This window comes from Mesoplodon bidens (genome assembly GCF_964165515.1).
Source record: "Mesoplodon bidens genome assembly, chromosome: 7".
Classification (NCBI taxonomy): domain Eukaryota; kingdom Metazoa; phylum Chordata; class Mammalia; order Artiodactyla; family Ziphiidae; genus Mesoplodon; species Mesoplodon bidens.
Genome location: NC_138164.1, coordinates 114,113,210 through 114,134,854, shown reverse-complemented (window position 1 = coordinate 114,134,854; position 21,645 = coordinate 114,113,210). Strand labels below are relative to the sequence as shown.

Here is a 21,645-nt window from a genome sequence, read left to right as displayed (position 1 = left end):
GCATGTGGGATCTAGTTCCCTGACCAGGGATCGAACACGGGCCCCCTGCATTGGAAGCGCAGAATCCCAACCACTGGACCACCAGGGTTCTCGAGGGTTGAGAAGATCTGTTCTGGCTCCGGCCCAGCACCGGCTGGGGACCCCGAGGCTGGGAAGGGCTGTGTCCCCTGGAGCCCCAGCATCCCAGGGGGTGTGTTCTCGGGGGCCGACTTCTCAAGGCGCTATCACAGACTCGAGCCCCCTACCCCGACCCAGCAAGAATCGAGGGTCATTTTACAGGTGAGGCCTGGGCAGGGAGGGGGCCCGAGGCTGACGGGGTCTGAATGGAACCCAGGCCTGTGGCCCTTCTGGAACGAGCGGTGGTCCATCACATGCTTTCTTTGTGTCATCACTGGAGGAAAGTCACACTGCCCAGCGGTGCTCCCCGATGATTCGGGTGGGCTGAGGGCTGTCTGGGGAGTCCCCGTTAGAGAACAGTGGAGGGGGCTGCCCGCTGCCCCCCTGGGTCATGCCAGCCCCCGCAGCATCGGCCCCAGAGCCCAGAGCGACCGATGACCATTTCTAACTGACGCTTACATCGGGGAAACCCGGACGGACGTCTGCAGCTAGTGGAGGCCCGGGAGGCGAGCAGTGTGCTCTGTGGGAGGGTGGAAGGGGGTCTCTAAAGATCTGGGGGCCCTTGCAAGGGAGGGGGAGAGAAGATATAAGTGGAGACCCCAGCCTGAGAGGGGGCTGGGCTGCAGCAACATGGTGGCCGGGGTCCCCGACGGGCATGGCTGCTGGACCCGGGGACAGGGCGTCTGGCTGGTTCCCACCGTCCGGCTGGTTGGGGCCCTGGGTTTCCACTGCACTTCGGGTTGTGTGTCTTCGGCAGCACCGCTGAGCCGCCAGTACGTGGTGATGGGGAGCAGGTAGGTTTCTCCTCGGGAAGGGGGCCGACTCGGGGTCCGTCCAAGGCCCGGGAGAGGATGGCGTCGGCCTTCGCAGGGCCTGGCACAGAAAAGCACGGACCGCGAGAGTATCAGGGGCGTGGAGCCCATAAACCGAGGGGGCCTGGTGCCTCTACTGCTCATGTGTCTCCTGCGCCCCGGTTTTGCGAGGGGAGCTGAGAGTTTAGACGTGGCTCGGCTGAGGACAGAGGGGTCTTGTTGCCCCAGTGCCCCCCAAAGCCCAGTGATGAGTAAGGACCGTGCTCCTCAGAGAGGGGACGGGCATGCATGGCGGGCCGGGGCGTTGGGGGAGGCCAGGTGGTGGGGCGGGTCCAGGCCCCAGCTCTGCCCCCGGGCATCCTGCCCAGGCTTCAGTTTTCAGGGAGGAGGACTCCACGGGCTCAGCCCTCCCCCCAGCTCCAAAGGGAGAATAATGAGCCGCGGTCACAGGAGAGGTGGCTTCCGCACAGATGCTGGGCGTGTGTGACCAGGTGTTCGACTCGCTGGGTCCCCAGGGCATGGGGGGGCGGGTGTCGTCCTGCAGCCGAGCCTCGGGCAGCCTGCCCTCGGTGTAGCTCCAGTGAGCCCTTCCTTCTCCAGTGGCAAAGGCCTGGCCAGCCTGGTCAGGCCCGCTCCAGGGGCTGGGCTGGACAGGGGTCTGGAGGGGCCCAGGTGATCCTGGCAGAGGCCCAGGAGGAGGGGGCGCTCGGCTGCAGCCCTCGGGGTGGGATGTGTTTTACACTCTGTGTCCCCAAGGGCTGAGCACAGCACCTGGCCCTGCTGGTCAACCTGACTTGACCTTGAGCGCTCAGGCAGGGCCAGTCACAGACCGAGGCCGGCCCAGGGTGACAGACTATGGCCTGCTGGTCAGCGGGAAGCACCCTGCTTTCAGGCTGCTCCTCTGTGCCCTATGGGTCACCCCAGCGGACACCCCATGAGCACACAACCCTGAGGATGCACGGAGGGAGGGAGGGAGGGAGGGCAAGGCGCACAGCCTCTTTGGAGGGTTGTTTGTGAGCGTGAATCCAAGCGTCAAGCACAAGCGTCCCTTGAGCCAATGATCCGACTTCCAGAAATTTACTATGGGGCGTAAAATCCATATAATCAATATCTGTGCCAAGAGACACATGTAGGAGGATTTGCTCTGCAGGGCTGTTTTCAGGAGTGAAAAGACCCGTCAACAGGTAGGTGGCAAGTAAACGAAGGCATGTGGGTGCGGCGGATGCTAAACGTGGCCACGGAGACCACGCTGAGGACTCGAAAGGGATGCCAAGGAGTGGGCTGTGCCTCGGCGGCGACTCCAGGGTGCGGTGACGGAAGCCATCAACCCGAGAGGGTGTAAATCAGTGCACGCGACTTTCTCCACCCCGTCTGCTCTCCACGAACAGGGCGCGCCGCTTTTCCTGCGGAGCACGCCCCCAGCGGAGCTGTCAGCATCCCGAAAATAAACAAGCAGCAGCAAGAGATGCTGGGCCTCCAGGGGCACAGGAGGAGCTCTTGCCCCGGACTCGGGGAACTCGGGGGAACGTGGTCTTGCAAGGGCAGGTGGCCCGAGGGCCTTGGAGGAGCGTGGGGAAGCCTGGGTCCCTCTTGCCCAGCTGGACCCCCTCTCTCGGAGCCAACAATCCCATACTCCCCCCACTTGCACGGCCGCTCCACCTCCAGGCCAGAGTGGACCGGAGCCTGCTCTCCAGACGCCCATGGCCACCCCAGTCTCACCGAGAGGCCCTCAGCTCCTAGCACCTGGCGGGGCCGGTGTCTGGCCCGGGGCCACTCCCCTGGGCTGTTGCCCCCATCCTAGCTCTTCGTCTCCTGTTCGTCACACAACCCCCCACCCCCACCCCCACACCAGGTCTCAGAACCTCTGCTGCAGCATCTCCTCCATTCCTGGGGGCAGTATCCCAGGTGGGGCACCCGGCTTGTCCCTGCAGCCCCAGTGCCCAGGGAACATTCGGCAAGTGGCAGGTACTAACGGTGATGCTCCGGGGGGGCGGGGGGGGGATGGAGGTGGGGGTGATCTGACCGAGTGGGATGTGTATACATTAGGCGCTCAGGAGCCAGACTCGGCTGAGTAAGGAAGTGACCTCTCCACCTTCAGAGCTGCTCCAAGGGGCCGTGAACAGACAGGGGGCAGGGGGGACGCGGGGGAACACAGCAGAGGCAGAGTCTGGGGACGCACGGCCCAGAGGCCCATCCCGGGACTCCGCCAGGCAGGGAGGAAACAGCGCCTGGAGTCTCTCCTGAGGGTCTTCGGGGAGGGTGGGCTTGACCCCTCCAGGAGCTCCTCGAGGTCACGGGGGGTGTCCGGGGTGTGACCTTCCAGAACCTTCCCCACTGCCTTCTGCTCCCCAGCGCTGTGTGTGGATGGCCACGGGGCCCTGCCCTGGAAACCCCACAGAGACAGACCTGGAGGGGAACCTGGGGACGCCTCCACCCTGAACACGCACTCTGACAGCGGTTATGAAGGCAGGCGACAAAAGAAGGAGAAAGCAGGGAGTGAAGGTCAGGAGGTGAGCACGAAGCTCTATTTTAAACCCGAGTTCAGGGAGATGAGGTGCAGCTGCGTGCGTCCGGGGTCGGCTCTGGGGACAGCGGGGCATCGAGGCAGCCTCTGTTACACCGTCCTCTCCGCCTTCGTATTTCACATTTTCCGTGATACAGAGTCAAAAAGGAGAGGCTCAAAGCTCTCTCTTGAAAGCTTAAAGGGAGAACTTAATAAAAGCCTTGAAGCGAGAGAAGAAATTCACATAACATTAGAGTCCCATCCTCACCCCCCCCACCCCAAGCAAGGCTCAGAGTTTAAAAGACTAAAAACAAGCCAGGTCCCTCTGAGGACGTTGAAAAGGTGACAGTCAGCCGATCAGAGGCTGCACCCCGGGGAAAAGCCAGAGCTCCCTCCCCGAAATGGGGAAGGTTAGAGCCACGAGGTGATCCAGATTCAGAGTCAGCCAGGTAACGAGCGGGAAGAAGGGCGGAGGGTCCCCAGTGGCCGCCGCTCGGTGGGCTGCAGCGTCCCAAGAGCGCGGACCCCCAGCGGCTGGGCCCCCAGCCTGGCCCTCTGCAGAGCAGCCTGGGGCCCTCCAGCCCCGCCCTCGGCCTTTCACAGGCTCCGGCCCGATGATGCGGGTCTCCCGGCTGTCCAGGGCGTATCCCGTGATTCACAACAGCCCCCTAAGATCAGCAACACCACACCAGAGGCCCCGAGCCGGGAACCTGGCAGAGGCTGGGAGCGGGGGCCCGGGTGCTGCCCTCAGCTGCCGCCGGCCTGGGCTGGGGGCACTCACCCCTCGGAGGCCACTTCTCCAGCAGGCTGCCCTGCCGGGCGGCCTGGACGGCACTGCGACACGTGCTGGGGCAGGGGACTCTGGCAGCAAGCCCCTCATCACTCCCCTCTCCACCACCACCGCCGCCAGGACCCCGCGCATCCCGTACGGATGGTTCACGGCCAAACAGCACGCTTGTGCCCACTTTGGTCGGTCACACACTGCAGCCTCTCCCAGGCTCCTGGGTTTACATCCTCTGGGACCTCCTAGGAGGCAACCCCACCACCAAGAGGTGAGGCCAGGCGCTGACCAGAGCTGACGGCCAGCGGGCCGGGTGGCTCGAGCCCTCGGCCCCCGCGCCAGCACACGCCCGTGTGCCCCCAAGGTGAGGGTAGCCCCCAACCCTGCTCCCTTTCTTCCTCTTTGATCATCAAAACGACCCGGCTCTCGCCGACGTGTCAACGGGCAGTCGCTGCCCTGGCCAGGCACCAGGCAGCTTGGGGTACCGCCAGCCTGGTCACTGGGCCCTGCCGAGTGTGCCCTAAGTGCCAGGTGCTGGCACAGAACTGTGCGAGGTCCTTGTCTCCCTTTTCCACCCTGAGTGCTCACCCCCCACCCCCCTACACGATGACGTAGGCCTCTGAACCCCATCAGCTGCCGTTTCCCCCGCTCGTGTCACCCCAGCCTCCTGAGTGGTCCCTGCTGCCCGGGGTGCCAGCGCCCCAGGTCTGGGCAGAAAGGGCTGCAGGACCAGGGAGAGGCGTGCCCAGGGCAGCTCCTACCGCAGCCAGGCAGCCAGGAGTTGCCCTCAGGAACCAGAGTTCCAGGGCCCCAGGGAAGGAGCTGGCACTTTTTTTGCCTTCCAAGAGGCTCTTTTGAAAGAGTGTTTTTCGGCTCCCAGGTAAACACAGGTGACACAAGCACAGGTGCTCTCCCTGGGCTCACTCCCCAGGGCCTGGGACCTGCTGAGAGCCTCGCAGGAGGGGAGGAACCAGGGGCCCTTGAGCGCGAAGCGAGGACCTGGCCCGGGGGTGGGCATGCCTGGTGCACCCAGGCCTGGCCGATCGCTTTAGCAGGACACAGGGAATTGTGGGCCTGGAGGGCTTCATGTCTCAGGGGCAGGTCAGCGGCTAGGAGGCCAAGGACCACGATGTCCCACCTCCAGATGCCGGGGCCAGCGACCTGTGCCCCGCGGGTGTGGGTGCTGTGAGAGCTCACTGGACAAAACGCCGGTCCAGGGGAAGCAGGACACATCCCATCCCTTGGCGGGGAGGTCTCCCCGGCAGTCACACCCAGCTCAGCCAGGCACCCGAGCGGTCCTTGCCTCTCCGGAGGCCCAAACGATCTCATCCGTATAATAAGGCAGCCCCCTGACCCCGCATCCAGGATCGCTGGGAGGACAACGTGGCCACATCCGTGATGTCACCCGTCTCCAGAGTGCCATCCCCTCTCCTTCCCACCGTTTGGTCAGAGCCCAGCTCTTAACCACCACGTCTCCAGGAGTCTCAGCAAGCTCCTGGCCACTGCCCACTGTGGCCACCCACTCCTGGGTGCGGCGGGTGGGATGAGGCCCCCCCCCCAAAAGGTATGTCGACATCCCAACCCCCGGGACCTGTGAAGGTGACCTTCTTTGGAAATAGGGTCTCTGCAGGTGTGACCGAGTGAAGATGAGGCTGCACTGGAGCAGGGTGGGCCCTGGTCCAATGACCGTGTCCTTATAAGAGGAGGAGAGGACACACAGACACAGGAAGAGGCCAGGTGACCACAGAGGCAGAGGCTGAGGGGACGCGGCCACAAGTCCAGGGATGCCCGGGCCCCTCAGAAGCTGGGAGAGGCAGCAAGTTTCCTCCCCCAGAGTCTTCAGAAGGAGCAGGCCCTGCCCACACCTTGATTTCAGAATTTGGCTTCCAGAACCGGGAGAGAACAAGTTTCTGTGGTTTTAAAGCCGCCCCGCGTGCGGGACCTTCACGCGGCAACGAAGATCCTGCGTGCCGCAACTAGAGACCCGAGGCAGCCAAATAAATAAATAAATATTTTTTAAAAAAGCTGCCCCGCGAGTGGTCCTTTGTTACAGCCGCCCCGGACACTCACATTAGGGGGTCAAGACTGGCCCGAACCAAAGGTGAGTGTGGACACTGAAAGGACGCCGCTGAGGGACACTGTGCCCCTGGGCACTGCTGAGACTGCAGGAGAGTGACTGCTCCATGCAGCAGATGTGCAGACCTCGAGTGAAGCTGACCTGGGCGCCTCTTCCCTGTTCCGCATCTGAGGCACGTCCACGCCAGCCCCTGCCTTGTCTGTCCCCCACGAGAAGCGAGGCTGAGGGGGAGCACACCATCCCGGCCCGAACCCAACAGAGGAAGCCGGTGTTCCCTGGAGAAGGGCCCACGACTCAGCAGATGCCAGCCCATCCCTGGGGAGGGGTCTCCAGGCAACGCGGCGACACTGCGCTGGGCACCCTGGCGGCCCCGTCGCTGAGGTCACCTCCTAGTCTCTGAGCAGCAGGGTCTCCGTCCCACCCTGTCTACTCCTAGGGAAAAGCCAGCTCTCAAAGCCCCTCGAATTGGCCACTGAAGCCCCCTCTGCGTCCTGAGCCAGACCTGAAATAAGCATGTCACACGTTTCTAAAACGTGGGCAGACACCAGATGCAGCCAGGTGATGCAGGGGTGCATTAGTCATCACTGGTCTCAGTGGAAAAGCGTCTCTTTTTTCAATTCTCTTTCCAGCCTCCTGAGGGTGTCAAGGGAGAGAAGTCTGGGTCTTTATTGCAGCTCCATCATCGCGAATCTCTCCACTTAACAGAGGCAGGGCAGCCTCGGGCACAAAGCTACCGCAGACAAAACGAGGAGAGCGACCGAGGGTACAGTTTGGTGTTTTGCGCTCGCTTGTGCCTTTTTATATTACCTGCTATTTATTACATGTGAGGAAGACTTTCTAACTGCAGCAACAGTTTAAAGTTTCTCTCAGATACACATTTATTTAAGTAAAAATAAGTGGGTGGACTTAACCATGTTCTAAAATAACAGGTGGTTTTGGACCACAGAGGTGGAACCCGGGAAGCTGTTCCAGAAATGCTGGAAGCTGCTCCAAGTGGGCCCATCCTGGTCAGGGGGCCCCTGTGGTCCCTTCACCCAGAGCAGGGACCCAGCCTGGGTTGTCACGGGTCCCGTTCCCAGGCTTCCACCCAGAGCAGCTTCTTTTATAAGCTTCATTTATTATAAAATAAAATGTAAATACAGAAAACCACACAGACGTTCGGCTTCATGGGCTTCTCTAGACAAACACTCTGCAACCATCACCTAGGTCAGAAGTCAGCACTGCCCAGTCACCCCAGGAGCCCATCCGGCACGAGTCCTGGCCACAGCCCCCGCCCCCGGTCCTCCCAGACCCTCACCTTCATCTTTACGATTTCATCATCCAGAGTGCATCCCGAGGGTCCAACTGGGAGGCCCCCTTCTAAGCCTCTTAATCTGCGGTCCCCCTCATTCCCTTCCTTTGCCTTTCAATTGATCTGGGGCACCCGGTGTCCGACCTGCGAGGGGCTTCTGGACTCACCAGCTGGCGGAGCAGGCAAGGCATGGACCGTCTCTGAGCCCTGGTTTCACACCCGAAGACGGCACTGCCAGGCACCTCACAGCTGGTCCTGAGTTTGAACAGAGGGGGTGCCTGTACTATACCCCGAAATTCTGGGTTCCAGTGGGCACTTGATACCTATCGGTTATTGCTAACAACCCGGAAGAGCCCTACTGGGTTTTGAACGAGATGCAGAACACACACAAAAGCAAGCCTCTCAGCAGCAGCGAAGGGAAGGATCACAGAACACCTCGGCTACAGTTTTGCTCACGACTCCCTGACACACCTCGGCCCTCCTTCATCGCCTACTCACTCTTGGTTTGCACACACTTCTAACAATCTTCTTCATCGAGTCCACCCTAGGTAAGGGTGGACCAGAAGCAGAAACAAGTTTTTTTTTAAGAAAGGAAAGAACGGACAACCCCTCCAACAAGAAGTTTAAGAAAAGGTGTCTGGGGCCTTTTAGCACAGGGACAACAGCCCTGCACAAGGCAGCATCCCTCCAGGGCTTCGGTGTCACAGCAGCGTCATCAGGTGAGCTGGCTCCAATCCCGGCCTGTCATGTACCACGGTGAGGGTGGGGGGGGGTGACTTTGGCAGGCTTCCTCACCTCTCTGAGCCTCAGCGTTCCCACCTGTGAACTGGGGGTGGTAACAGAACTTACCACATACGGTGGTTTTAAAGATTAAAGGAGCTAGATCATTTCAAGAGCCTTCAACAAAATGTTAAGCATTATAAAAAATTAATCGTTGTAATGACCCAAGTCACCAGGAAAAGGGTTAAATTATTTCTCATTTATACCTTAAGCCTGCAAGGCATCATGTGGGTAAAGCATTGTAGAAAGATTTCCCCTGAACACGATAAGTTTTTGTTTTGTTTTGTTTTGTTTTGTTTTGCGGTACATGGGCCTCTCACTGCTGTGGCCTCTCCTATTGCGGAGCACAGGCTCCGGACGCGCAGGCTCAGCGGCCATGGCTCACGGGCCCAGCCGCTCCGCGGCATGTGGGATCTTCCCGGACCGGGGCACGAACCTGTGTCCCCTGCATCAGCAGGCGGACTCTCAACCACTGCGCCACCAGGGGAGCCCACGATAAGGTTTTTAAAGGTCAGGTGCTGAGCCGGGTAAGCTGCCCTGGTCAGGGATAGGCCCCCATGGCCTGAAGGAGCGGGTGTCCGGGGTCCATGGGTTCCACGGGGTTATTCCTGCCCAGCAGGCCAACTGGGGCCCAGCCAGAGTCGGGATGCTCCAGACTTGGCCGGGAAGTGATGAATGGTCACGTCGGAGAGAACAGGCTTGCCGGAGATAAACAGCATGTTCCTTGTGCTTTTGAGATTCAAAAATAAACTGAAAAGCAGACACAGTTTAAAAATAATGAACAGGCAGGAGGGGAGTCATTTGCCTGTGTGTCTTCCTCCCATTATTTGTTAAACCGCAGTTTAAAGACTGACCACCAGCCCAGCCTGCAGCTCCGGTGGACGGGGGGGGGGGGGCACGAGCTGGCAGGGCGCTCAGCAGGGCTGGTGGTGGCCGCACGCGGGGGAAGCCCCTCACGACCCACTTGGCGTGGAAGAAGTCTTTTTTCCCTTTTCTGCTGCATTTGGAGCTTCAGCAGGAAGCCCATAAGGTCAGGCCTAGTAGGCACCCCTGGGACCACCTCCTGAAACAGCATCTGCTACCAACAGCTGAGTACCTGCTCCACCTCCTGAGTTCTGGGTAGAGGTCTCCATGGGCCCTACACGGTGCCCAGAGGGCACCCATCAGGTCTGGTAACAGGGAGGGGCAGGGGACCCCTGGGGACCCCCGTCAGCACTGTAGAGAACAGGGCAGGAGGGCACACTCGGCCAGCTCTCAGGACTCTGCACACAGCTGCTGGCACAGGAAGGTCTGTGAGCGCCAGAACGAATGGCCCACTGCTGCAGCGTCCCTTTGTCCACCCAGCCTGAAGGAAAGGCCACATTTGGTTTCCAAAGGGCCACTGCAGAGGGCATCTGCTGAACTGGACAGCGGGTAATGGTGATGGGGAAGCTGATCCGGGCCTGGGATGCTGTGGCTGGGAGAGGATGGCCTGGCAGGTGGGAAGGCCAGAGGGCAGCAGGACCTGATGGCCACAGGCGTGCTGACCCTACAAACGCCCACGACTCGCCTGATTGGACTTCCTGCCCACAGGTGGAGCTCAGACCCAGGGAAGCGCAACTGGGTCTGTGTGTGTGTGAAGCTCGTACCGTGTGGTGTGGGCCTCTGGCTCCATCCCCGGTGCACGCGCTGAAAATGCTGGCCAAGGGCGCCCGGGCAGATATAAAACAGTCAAGATCCAAGGGAGTGAAACCTGAAAACATTTCTGCACGTTTATGGGTGTTAAAAGTTCTGATGGCCTCAGAATCCTACTCCCTGCAAACATGTGGGTCTCACAGGAAATAAAAATAGAATTGCAGCCCAGGAATCTGTTGATGAGCCCTCCCACTGTGCTGGGCGCCCAAGGTTATGGCCACCCCATTACCCACTGTCAGGGCCGAATTGTGTCCCCCAAATTCATTTGCTGGAGTCCTAACCCTCAGTCTCTCAGGTGTGACTGTTTCTGGAAATGGGTCTTTAAAGAGGTGATTAAGGTAAAACGAGGTCACTAGGGTGGGTCCTAATCCCACAGGACTGGGTTCCTTATAAGAAGAGGAGGTCAGGGGACTTCCCTGGTGGCGCAGTGGATAAGACTCCGTGCTCCTAACGCAGGGGGCCCGGGTTCGATCCCTGGTCAGGGGACTAGATCCCACACGCGTGCTGCAACTAAGGAGCCCGCCTGCCGCAACTCAGGAGCCAGTGAGCCGCAACTAAGACCCGGCGCAACCAAATAAATAAATAAATAAATGAAAAGAGGAGATCAGGACACAGACACACAGAGAAGGACAACCTTGTAAGGACACAGGGAGGAGACAGCCATCTATATGCCGAGGAGAGAGGCCTCAGGAGGACTCAGCCCTGCCCACGCCTGGATCTGGGATTCCAGCCTCCAGGAGTGGAGACAATGAATGTTTGTTGTTTAAGCCACCCCGGCTATGGTGTTTATTATAGCAGCCCTGGCTGACCCATACACACACACAAGCAGGCTTCCCCGAGATGGATGGGTCAGCACCCAGCACCCTTGGGAAAAGGGGCATCTCCCTGGCCATACCTGGGGGATGGAGGAGATGAAGCTTCTCTCCCGGGATGGATGCCGGGCAGAAGGGCCCAAATCCTGCCTGGGCCACTTTCCAGCTGGTGGCTGTGGAGCAGAGTGGCCCCAAGCACCCAAAGGGCTGGTGCCCTCAGCATCACCAGTGGTCTCTGCACCCAGGCCCCAGGCAGCAGCCCTCCCGCCAGTGATCTGCTTCTGCGTCACAGCCACGTGGAGATACCGTGGTCTGGGACTTGGCCGCCATCTGTGCCCCATCTTTGGCATGGCGGGGTGGGGCTGTGTTTCAAGCTGGGCACCTCTGTGCTCTAACCAGCTCCAGGCGGGAGCTGCAGATCCTCAGCCAGACCCACCCTCCCCGGACCCTTGCCGTCTCAGGTTCAGCCTCTTTTTTCCCAGCTTCGTTGAGGCATAATCAGCAAATAACATGGTAACAGATTGGACGTGTACGTCACACGGATGGATACGCGTTCCACTCCCTCCCACCTAGTGCATTGGCACATCTATCAGCTCAGGCCAGTTACCTGGTCTCGGTGAGAAGATGTCAATTCTACTCTCCTGGTGAATGTCAATTGTACAATAGAGTCATCAACTACGGGCATCAGCTTACATATAGCTCTTGTTTTCAATGAACAGAACCTGCTGCGACCCCTTGGGAGACCCTGGCAAACATCTTTGTTCCGCGGGCCCCTGGGAGTCGATGTTCAGCCTGCAGCCCAGGCAGAGGTGGGCAGATAGAGCTCCGTCCAGTGGGATTCAGGAGGACTGACACAGCAGGTGGGTCCCCAAGGCCAGGAGAGTCAACGGGAGACGCAGCCCCTGCCCACCCACCCGGGCCAGGTCCTGGGAAGAGCCCCCCCACCCCACGCCGGTGCTCGGAGCTTTGCTACTTCTCGCTCACCGGCTGTCCTCCTTCTCCATCTGCTGCAGGGGAAAGGCCGGCTCCCCCGATGTGTGCTGGGGCATCAGTGGCAGCCACTTGGCCACACCCAGTGGGCCGCTCACGTGCTCACCCTGGGACCCCGAGACGCCACCGCAGGCCAGTATCCCAGAGAAGCACCCGTCTACGTGGCCCAGGAGACCCAACGCAGTACATGCTCCAGGGATAAGACGGAAACAACCCAACGTCCTTCGACAGAAGAGTGGAAGTAAGTCCTGACTTATATATAGAAAATAAGGGTGGTGAACGAGGCATGGGCACTCATAACTGCACGGCTCAAAAGAAGTTGCAAAGGCTGCGTATACGGGTTTTTGCAACTTCTCCGTGACTCTGAAGTTATGGGAAATAAGCAGGGGCGTGAAGGGAGAGCGGCAGTCATGCGACATCTGCCAAGGAGCCAAAGGGTCCTGTAGTTGTTTGTGGATTCATCCATATATAGCAAAAGCACAAAAACACGCTGGGATGGCAGCCTGGCAACCCCTGGGGGGAGGGCGGTCAGGGGCCTGTCCTGTGCTGGAACTTTGGGCTCCCAGCCTGAAGCAAGCAGAGCCAGAGGTCAGGACCTTGATGAGGCGGGATCAGTTTTATTCTTTTCTGTGGTTTCTACGTGTAAATCTTTCCCACTCATTAATCATTAATCAAAGCTTTAATCAGTGATAAGGAGATGGTTCCTCCCTGCTGGCAGAGCCTCAGCCAGATGAGGGCCGGTGGCTGCAGCATCTCTGGGGGCCGGCTCTGGGCTTGAAACATATCCTCCTCTTGCCTCGGAGGCCGGCGCTGCCATGCCCATTTCACAGATGGGAAAACTGAGGCCTGGAGCTTAAGGGACTTGTCCAGGGCTCCCTGGCTAGTGACGTGTCCGAGTGGGGGGGGACTCCCACTGAGCCCACGCTCTAGCCACCACGCCACTCGGCGTCCATGTGGTCAGACGGGTGGCTCCAGAGCCCCCACGGCAGGTCAGGAGCACTTTTCCAGGGGCGCTGTTTACAGAGCCGGGCATCTGGCTTAACGCGCTCCCGCGACCCGCCTGCCTGCCTCTGCCTAAAAACGAAACACCCAAACCAAACCAACAGAAGCAGCAGCTCACTCACTTGCCAGGAAAACAAGTGACATTTTCCCAGCAAGTGGAAGGAGGCGAAGGCTTGGCCTGGGGCTCCGGCTGGAGACCCAACCCCAGCCCGTGAGAGGAAGGCTGAGAGGACAAGGAAGTGGTGTGTCCACCACGGAATGCTACTCAGCCACGAGAAAAGACGAAATGCCGCCATTGGAGACAACACGGATGGACCTGAAACAAGTCAGACAGATAAAGACAAACACTGTAGGATCGCGTTCATGTGGAATCCAACAAACAAACAAACCAACAAACAAAAAACCCAACATGAACGAACAAAGCAAAGCAAACCCAAACAAACAAGTAGATACAGAGAGCAGAGCAGTGGCTGGTAGGGGGGGAGGGGCACGGGGGTGCAAAATGGGGAAAGGGGATCAACAGTATGGGACCGGATGGAGACCATTTTTGGTGGTGAGCATGTGGTAGTGTATACAGAGCTCGAAATACAATGTACACGTTATATATACACATGAAACGTACATGGTGTTTTAAACTAATGTTACCTCAATTTAAAAAAATCTTTAAAATATTAAATATAGTATTTTCTAGCAAAAAAAAGAAGGGCAGATAAGGGGTGAGGTGGACCCACGCAGGGCCCACAGACAAAGTGCTGGCCAGGGCTGCGCTGGCCAGGCACCTGGTGTTCCCTGCACAACAGCTTGGTGCCGACCCCACTGTGCCCGAGACGGAGCCGAGGGAGGGCTTTCCAGGCAAGGGATCAGCATACGCTAAGGCACAGAGGTGCTGAGTCACATCAGAGTGAGTGCCCGGCAATCTGGGAGAACAGAGCAGAGGGAGGGGCCCTGCCCCGAGACTGAGAAACTCTCCCCTCTGATCAGGCGAAGGAAACCCGGCCCAGCCTGGCCAGCGCTGGGCAGCTGGAAGGTTCTCCTGCAGGATGGGCCTTGGCTGTTGCTGATGGTGGATGCCCACTGCCAGGGAGAGAAAGCTGCACGGCTGCATGCAGGGCATGGAGGGGGTCCCAATGGTCAGGCCCAGCACTGAGACTGCCCCTCGGAGGGGAACGCCTCTACCCCCCTCCCTGGGAGCCTCCAGAGCCAGCCTGCTGACCAGTAAGGATGACCCACAGTGGCCACTGGAATGGATCAGCAACCAGGCCCTGTCCCCCGGCGGCCTCACTCTCAGGATTGCACAGTGGGGCTGAAGTCTTACATTCTGAGTCAAGGTGTCATCTTCTTGCAAACCCAAACTAACCCAGCCTCCTGGGACCAAGGGCTGGGTCTCTTCCTGGCAGCCTTTGGGGTCCTACCCTTTGGGTTCTGCCCTTCCAGGGGTCCTGCCCTTCAGGGGCGGCTGCAGTCCAGAGGCAGCATGGAGGCCTCAGAGCAGGGGCCACCTGTGCTCTGTCGCAGGAGCCCAAAGCAGAAACTGTGTGGGTGGGCTGGAGTGGGGAGGGCTCCTTCAAAGTGGGCTGCTCTCTCTCTGCTCCAGGAGAAGGGGGTGGAGGGTGTCAGAAGTGGCCCCAGGATCTACAAAGGGCTCACGCCGGGTGGCCCATGTGGGCGGACTGCAGGGAGGCAGGGGTGAGGGACCAGCAGCAGGCAGCCGCTTCGGTGACAGGAAGTCATGTGTGGTGCCTGAGGGAGAGGGGGAGAGTTTTCCAACCATCATCAGTCTGTGGCTTTCACCCTTTTTTTTTTTTTTTTTTCTGGCTGCGCTGCGTGGCTTGCAGGATCTTTGTTCCCCGAAAAGGGATTGAACTGTGGCCCCAGCAGTGAGAGCGTGGAGTCCTAACCATTGGACCGCCAGAGAATTCCTGTGGCTTTCACACTTTTAAAAATTGGTGGAAACTTTTTTCGGTATAAAACTTGCTGTGAGACGTGGATGGAGCTAGAGACTGTCACACAGAGTGAGGTAAGTTAGAAAGAGAAAAATATCGTAAATAAACGCATATATGTGGAACCTAGAAAAATGGTACAGATGAACCGGTTTGCAGGGCAGAAATAGACACACAGATGTAGAGAACAAACGTATGGACACCCAGGGGCGAAAGTGGTGGGGTGGGATGAATTGGGAGATCGGGATTGACGTGCATACACTGATGTGTATAAAATAGATAACTAATAAGAACCTGCTGTATAAAAAATAAATAAAAGAAAATTCAAAAAAAAAAAAAAAAACCCACCAAAAACTTGCTGTGTCGCTTCAGGCTGTAAAACAGCTGGAAGGGCAGGGGCTGGGGACCTGAGCCCTCCAGAGAACCTGGGCCTCGGGCAATGATCTGGGGCTCTGGACGCCCCTTCCCTCCCAGCTCCTGCCCCATCACCACCTGTCTGGGGGGCACAGGAATGTGGAACACAGGACGTCAGGGGTCGGGGAGCCTTGCGGACGGGGAAACGGAGGCCCCGTGAGGACAGCACGGTGATCCTGCCATGTTCTGGGCTGCGGTCTCCTTGCCTCTCTAATGGAAGCTGGGTGGACCCTGTGAGCCCCTGGACCTCAACCTCAGCTTTGTTTGGGGAGGAGAGACGAGAGGGCTCAGGTGAGAGTTCTGCACTCACTCTGAAGCCAGAGAACAAAGCATCAGGACCGAGGCCCCTTTCTGTGGGTCAGTTTCCGCCCAGGAGATGGGCACATGCTAAAGGTCAGCTGGGGGCTGGAGCTCTCAGTCCTGGGGGTGGGGTTCTCACTCCACCTGAGCTCATCTTTGGGCGTTAATGTGAAGCCCCAGCTCCCCCTCCCCTCCCCAGCACCCCCAGGCCCTACCGTGCGCCTGGCCTCGGGCTTACAAGGAGGTCTCGTTCCTAACCCACAAGGAGCTAACCCAGAGCACCAACATGGGCCGATGGTCACCCGTCTCGTGACTTCTCATGGGACTACTGTGGGCCCGGATTACAGATAGGGAAACAGAGCTTTAGGGGGTAGAGAAACTGCTGGCCCCAGGACTTGGGGTTAAGAATCCCTGAGCCGCTTCCTTGGCCTGGCCTCCAAATCCACCGTGATCCCTGACACCATCAGCCCCTGAGACCCTGGCCAGCCTCTGCGCCATCCTCCAGCCCCAGGACTGTACCAGGGCACCAGGGGCCTGCTCAGTTCAGCCCAGGCCGGGCCGGCAGAGGGGGCGGCGGGCATCCAGGCTCCCCTCGGGAACAGGGTGACACAGGAGAGCCTGTCCTGTCGCTCTGGGTGGCTGAGTGCTGACCCAGAGAGGGCCTCGGTCAGGGCCACTGCAGAGGTGGACGCAGAGGCGTCCTGAACGGGCAGGGGCTCCGTCCATGGCCACCCCTGACCACGTTCTCAGAGCCCTGCACCAGATGCCACACTGGCCTTTAGGTTCCAACTGGGAGGCGTGGGGTTCCCCCCATCCCCTGTCTCCTGGGGCTGGGGTGAGAAACCCACAAGCCCAGGGCCCATGGGAGGACCTGCAAAGGCCCCCGGCCCCTGGGTTGACCCAAGGGCGGCTGAGGACTGACCATGAAGCCCGCCCCACCCCCGGTCCAGAGAACCTTCTTGTCTCCGAAAGCAGCAAAGTGATAAAAACACATTCGGTAAACGTGCCGGTAAATAACAAAAAGCCTGTCCCTGGTCTCTCTGACCCAGAACGTTTGGTCCTCAAGTCTGCAGACCTCAGACACAGTGCGCACTCCCCCGCTCCACCCCCACCCCCCCCACCCCGGCTGGATTTGGGTGACTCCTGAGTGGGGTGGGTGGAGAGGAGGTTCATCCTACAGGGCAGGCAGTCGGCCTTCCCGTCCCAGCTGCTCACCCTCCGGCCCCTCCCTCTGGCCTCCTGGGGAAGCGGGAGAGGACACAGCCACCTGGAGCCGCCCTAGCAGCCTCGACGCAGCCCCGGTGACAGACCCCGGGGAGACCCCCAGCCCTTTAATGGACTCTGCCGTATTCACCCCAATAGGCGGGCACCGGATCCCCCACCGCCCCAACCTCCCCACTCCTGCGCCGCCGCGCAGGCCTGGCCCTTTAAGCCACCTCCCCTGCGCCACATTCACCCCAATAGGCGGGCACATCAATACGGCCGCGTGATCCCTCCCCTTGGCGGACTGCTTTTCCTCGAGTGGAAGCCACTGAAAACGGGTTCATGGTGGCTGCGGCCAAGCCAGCCACCGCCCCTGCCCACTGTTGGCCGAGGATCGGGCAGCCTCCCTCCCTCCTGGTTCAGAAGCCTGGCCCGTCCCTGCTGGGCCACCCCCTCCCTCTGCCTTCCTGGGGATTTGCCTACTCCCGGTCTCCGCCCCTCCTTGGCCTTGGACAAGAGAAAGTGACCCTCAGCTGGTCACAAGGGTCAGCAGCCTGTGGGACAGGGCGGCCCCAAATCCCCTCCTGATGTGCTCATTAAGCCTGTAAAATATCCCTCTCATTGGGATAGGGGCAGCACTGCTCCGCGTGAGACCTGGACACCCCCCTGCAGCCCTTCATCCCAGCCAAGGCCAGAGAGGCCCGGACAGTACAGGCCACCTCCATTCGCCCAGTGAACTCTGCACACGATACTTCTAATCCAGGAATGGCAGGACCCCTGGGAAGGCGGGCAAGCTGGGTCCATCTATCCTAGGACAGAGGGCACGGGCTGGTCAGGTGTCCTGCCTGTCAATGCTGGTGAGGTCCACAGACCCGAGGGAGATGCAGGATGGGGCATCCCAGGCGAAGACAATTCTACAGCTTCACATGAGCATCCACTGTGTGCCAGGCCCGGGGGACAGAGCCCTGAGCAGACATCCAGGCAATGAGTGAAGGATGACCCATGTGCCAACAGCGCCCGCCCGCTCGACTGAACAGATACAGGATGGAGATGGTTCCAGAAATGCATGGATCACGGTGCTAAGAAAATGCAACCCAGCACCTTCGAATGGAGGCTTCAGTGAGGAGCAGAGGCCAGTCTGGAGAGAAGAGTGGGTGTGAGGTGGGCTTGGGAGTTCAGCAAAGTACTGGCTCTGAGGTTTTCGACAAAGGCCCTGTGAGTCCCTTGGTGAGGGCCAACCAGGCTCATATCCTGAGTGGTGGGGACGGTCTCTCACTGGCTGGATGACCCAGATAACCTTGGCAATTCTCTGATGGCCCTGCACCTCCCCAGGGGCCTGGCCCGGTGGTTCCGAGGCCCCTCCCAATGGTCCTCGAGCCTCCCTCTCTGAATCCCAAGGGTGTGTGATGCTGGCGTAGGGAGGGATTCCCTTCTTGGGTATTCCTGGGGCACTTCCAGGCAGCCCCACATCTCGGTCCTGCAGCATTTCTTAACCTTGACGGCTCATTCCCCAGCTACCTCACTGGACAGAGAACTCTAAGCTAGAGACCTCGTGTCCCAGATACAGTCCCATCCAAGCCTGGCCTTCAATGGGGCAGGTCCTGACCACACAGCGGGTGCCCACTGCCCTCAGCATAGATGCCAATATATGCCAACTTCACACGTACGGGCACACAGGAGCCCTGCCTGGAGCAACTGTGATGCTAAGAGGACACATAATCCAAAATCCAAGTCCTTTGTCCTCATCCACCACTACCATCCCCTGGAGAAGTTTATCTGCTCACACGGCTGGGGAGCTGGTGAAGGTTACCGAGCCACCAAGGCCAGCCACAAACCCACAGAGAGCTCATCCCCCATTATAAGTTCTGTTTCCTCGACCTGCAGGCAGCTGGCAGTTCAGGGGCATCAAGGCTTCAAGCTCCAGATCCGTAATCCCATTGTCTGCTTGCATGCGTGTGGGGCAGGGCCCAGGGTGCCAGGAGGGTAGGCACTGAGTGTGTCTGTCTGGTCTGTCTTGCCAGCTGTGTTTAGAGAAGGTGACAAAGCAGATGGGCCAGGCAAAGGCCCTCGAGTCCGGGCCTCGTCCTGGGGAGGAGGTTTGCCCCTCGTCATGGGGCAAATCCGGCACGGACAGCAATACTCTGTTCCTTGGTGACAGCCACGAGCGGCACGCCTGGTGACCGTCCTTCTGCGCCTCCCAAGCCCTGGCCCCCGACCCCTCACAGTGCCCACCGGGGCTTCTGCCTCCTGAGAGCCGCCAGGCGGTTCCACCCAACCCGTGGACCCCCCGGTGGGACCTGCACTTGACACCTCCCTTCAAGTTCAGACGACGGGGATCCTTTTGACGCACACCGTGCACCCCTGAACAGCCCCCAGTCCTGGGGTTCAGGTCTCACCCATGTAACCGTGAGCTACACCGCTTCCCAGCTGTGGCTGCACACCTGTCCCCTGAATGAATGGGAAGGGGGCAAGCACGCTTCCATCACCTTGGGTGAGTTCTCGTCCACCTGTGCATTGTGTGTGTGTGTATGCATGCATGCGCGCCCACACTGGCTTAAGCACAGAATCAGCAGAAAGTGCAAGTCCCCCAAACAAAGCTGCTAAAAACACACCACAATCTTCAAACCACTGGCCTGTCACGCAGTCTTTCTTCCCACCCCCAAGTGCAGTTTGTCAGATGACTACCACAGCTCAGGGAGCTTCCAGGAAGAAAGATTTCAGGAGAGAAACTGATCCCGGAACTTCTGAGCACAGTAAGGACCATTCTAGGGGAGAGGCTGCAGTCGGCATTCTGGAAAGAGCCGGGAGCAAACCTCTGGAGACTTAGCTGATCCCTGGCCCAACTCAGGCCAGCCTGATCCCCGGGCCCAGGAAGGAGGGGCTTTCATCTGACGTCCAGGAAGCACCGCCCATGGGTCCACATCTGCACAGCAGCCTCCCCAGGACGAGGCCCGGACTCGAGGGCCTTTGCCTGGCCCATCTGCTTTGTCACCATCTCTAAACACAGCTGGCAAGACAGACCAGACAGACACACTCAGTGCCTACCCTCCTGGCACCCCGGGCCCTGCCCCACACGCATGCAAGCAGACAGTGGGATTGCGGATCTGGAGCTTGAAGCCTGACGCCCCTGAACTGCCAGCTGCCTGCAAAGCCTGTCAAGTTCAAGGAGCGGCAAGGCCTCACACAGCCAAGAAAGTGCGTAAAAGCCACCCGACAAACCACTCGGCCTGCCATTGTTGAGGGGAGGGTTTCTTCCGTCTGGGGCCCCGATCCACCTGGCGCACACATATCCAAGGGCGTACACATCCAACCCAAAGGCTGTGCCCACGGCCTGCCTCTGGACCTGGCCTGGGGGAACATCACAGGGGTCGGCCTGTGAAAGGTACCTTGAAGGCCCAGGCAGACGGGCAGACACACATATAAAAGATCTCTGGTGTAGACAGACCCCCAAATGGCAAAAGAGCAGAAATCCAACCAGCTGCTTGAGCTGGGCCTGGCTCAGACCCAGGATGAGCGGGGGCAGAGAAGCCCACCTCCCCATGGTGGGACCTGTCCACACCCCCAGGAGCCATTCAGAATCCCAATTCCAGGGTCTTCCGACAGCACACAGCCCAACTTGGGGGCTCCAAGTGGCAGCGGCTGGCCCCCAGGGCTGCTGACAGCCCCCTACCCCCACGTCCCACCCTCCCTTGGCCCGCAGGAATCCTCAAGTGCACAGTACCCTCAAGTAGACTCATGTCCCCTGAACAATTTCCAAGGCTCCCTGTCTTAGGGGCTCAGTGGCCTAGAGATGGAGGGTCCGGGGGGTGGGTGACAGCAGAGGTCCTCCCCCTCAGCTCACGCAGCGCCTCACTCTGTGGACACAGACCAAGCCCCAAGCTGGAAGGCCAGACGCTAATCCCAGACCCCATCCAGAGCAGCAGGTCCCCTTCCCGCAGACCCTGCCCCTTCAAGATCCCCTGGGGCTGGGCTGAGCTGGGGACACAGACCCGGCTACTCCGCGCAGATGGACCCAGCCACCCTCCCTCTCCTCCCTGCTCCTTCAAGCCCCGAAACTGGGGAGCCCGGTTGCCCGCCGCTTCCCACACTCCGGCCCCACCCGCGCTCCAACCCGCCCGCCCGCCCGTGTCTGGGATCGTAGTCGCATCACTCCGGGCTCCCCGAGTGACGGGCCGGGTCGGGGCTCCCCAGCTCCGGCCACTGTTGGGGTCGGCCGGGCTACGCCCCAGTCCCCGGGGTCTGCGGACTCCGGCGCGGGGCTCCCCCAGCCCCCTCAGCAGCCCCCCAGAGGCCCGCTGGACGCTACCGGCCCTCTGGGCCGCGGCCTCCTCCCCGCCCCCTCCCCGGTCCCTCCCCACCCCCTCCTCATCCCCCGCCGCGCTCCTACCGTGAGAAGCTGGGCCGGGCCGGGCCGGGCCGGGCCGGGCCGGGCGCGCGGGGGCTCAGCTGGCGGCGCGGCCCGGCTGCAGGAAATGCCAGAAGACTGATCCAACCGCGGGCGCAGAGGGAGGGAGCGGAGGAGGGAGGAGAGGAGGCGGGGAGGAGGGACGGAGGGCGCGGCGGCCGCAAAACCCGGGCGGGATCGGCGAGCGGAGCGGGCGCGCCGGGACCCCGGTCCCTGCCTGGCGCGGCCTTGCCTCGCCGCCCTCTGCCTGGCGCGCTCTGGGGCTCCCGCGCACCGCGGCGCGCCCAGCGCTCGGACGTCCCTCCGGAAACGGGGTGAGCAAGCGGTGGTGAGTGGGGTCAGCCTCCATGGGTTAGGGGTGCGGGAGGGCACATGATCACAGATTCTTGCAGGCCTCCAGCCCACCCTAGCCAGAGTGAGGGGGACCCCTCTCTTTCCGAGCCCAGGAAACTGTCACCATTTCTCCCCCAGGCGGAAGCCACCAGAACACAAGAGGAAACCCAGAAACCTGAGCCCTTTGTCCTTGTCCCACGTGTGGACCCCT

General features: G+C 60.2%; 1 protein-coding gene across 2 annotated transcripts in view; it reads right to left on the bottom strand.

Annotated features, from left to right (window-relative positions):
* OSBPL5 (oxysterol binding protein like 5) overlaps positions 1-21,199 on the bottom strand; it is a 68,218-nt gene extending 47,019 nt beyond the window's left edge. The window contains exon 1 of one of the 2 annotated variants that reach the window (XM_081238703.1): positions 21,084-21,199. The gene's annotated coding sequence lies outside the window, so the exon portion shown is untranslated. The remainder of the gene's footprint in view (positions 1-21,083) is intronic. The other variant, XM_081238698.1, reaches the window with a different exon arrangement.
* Between the last annotated feature and the right edge of the window lie 446 nt (positions 21,200-21,645).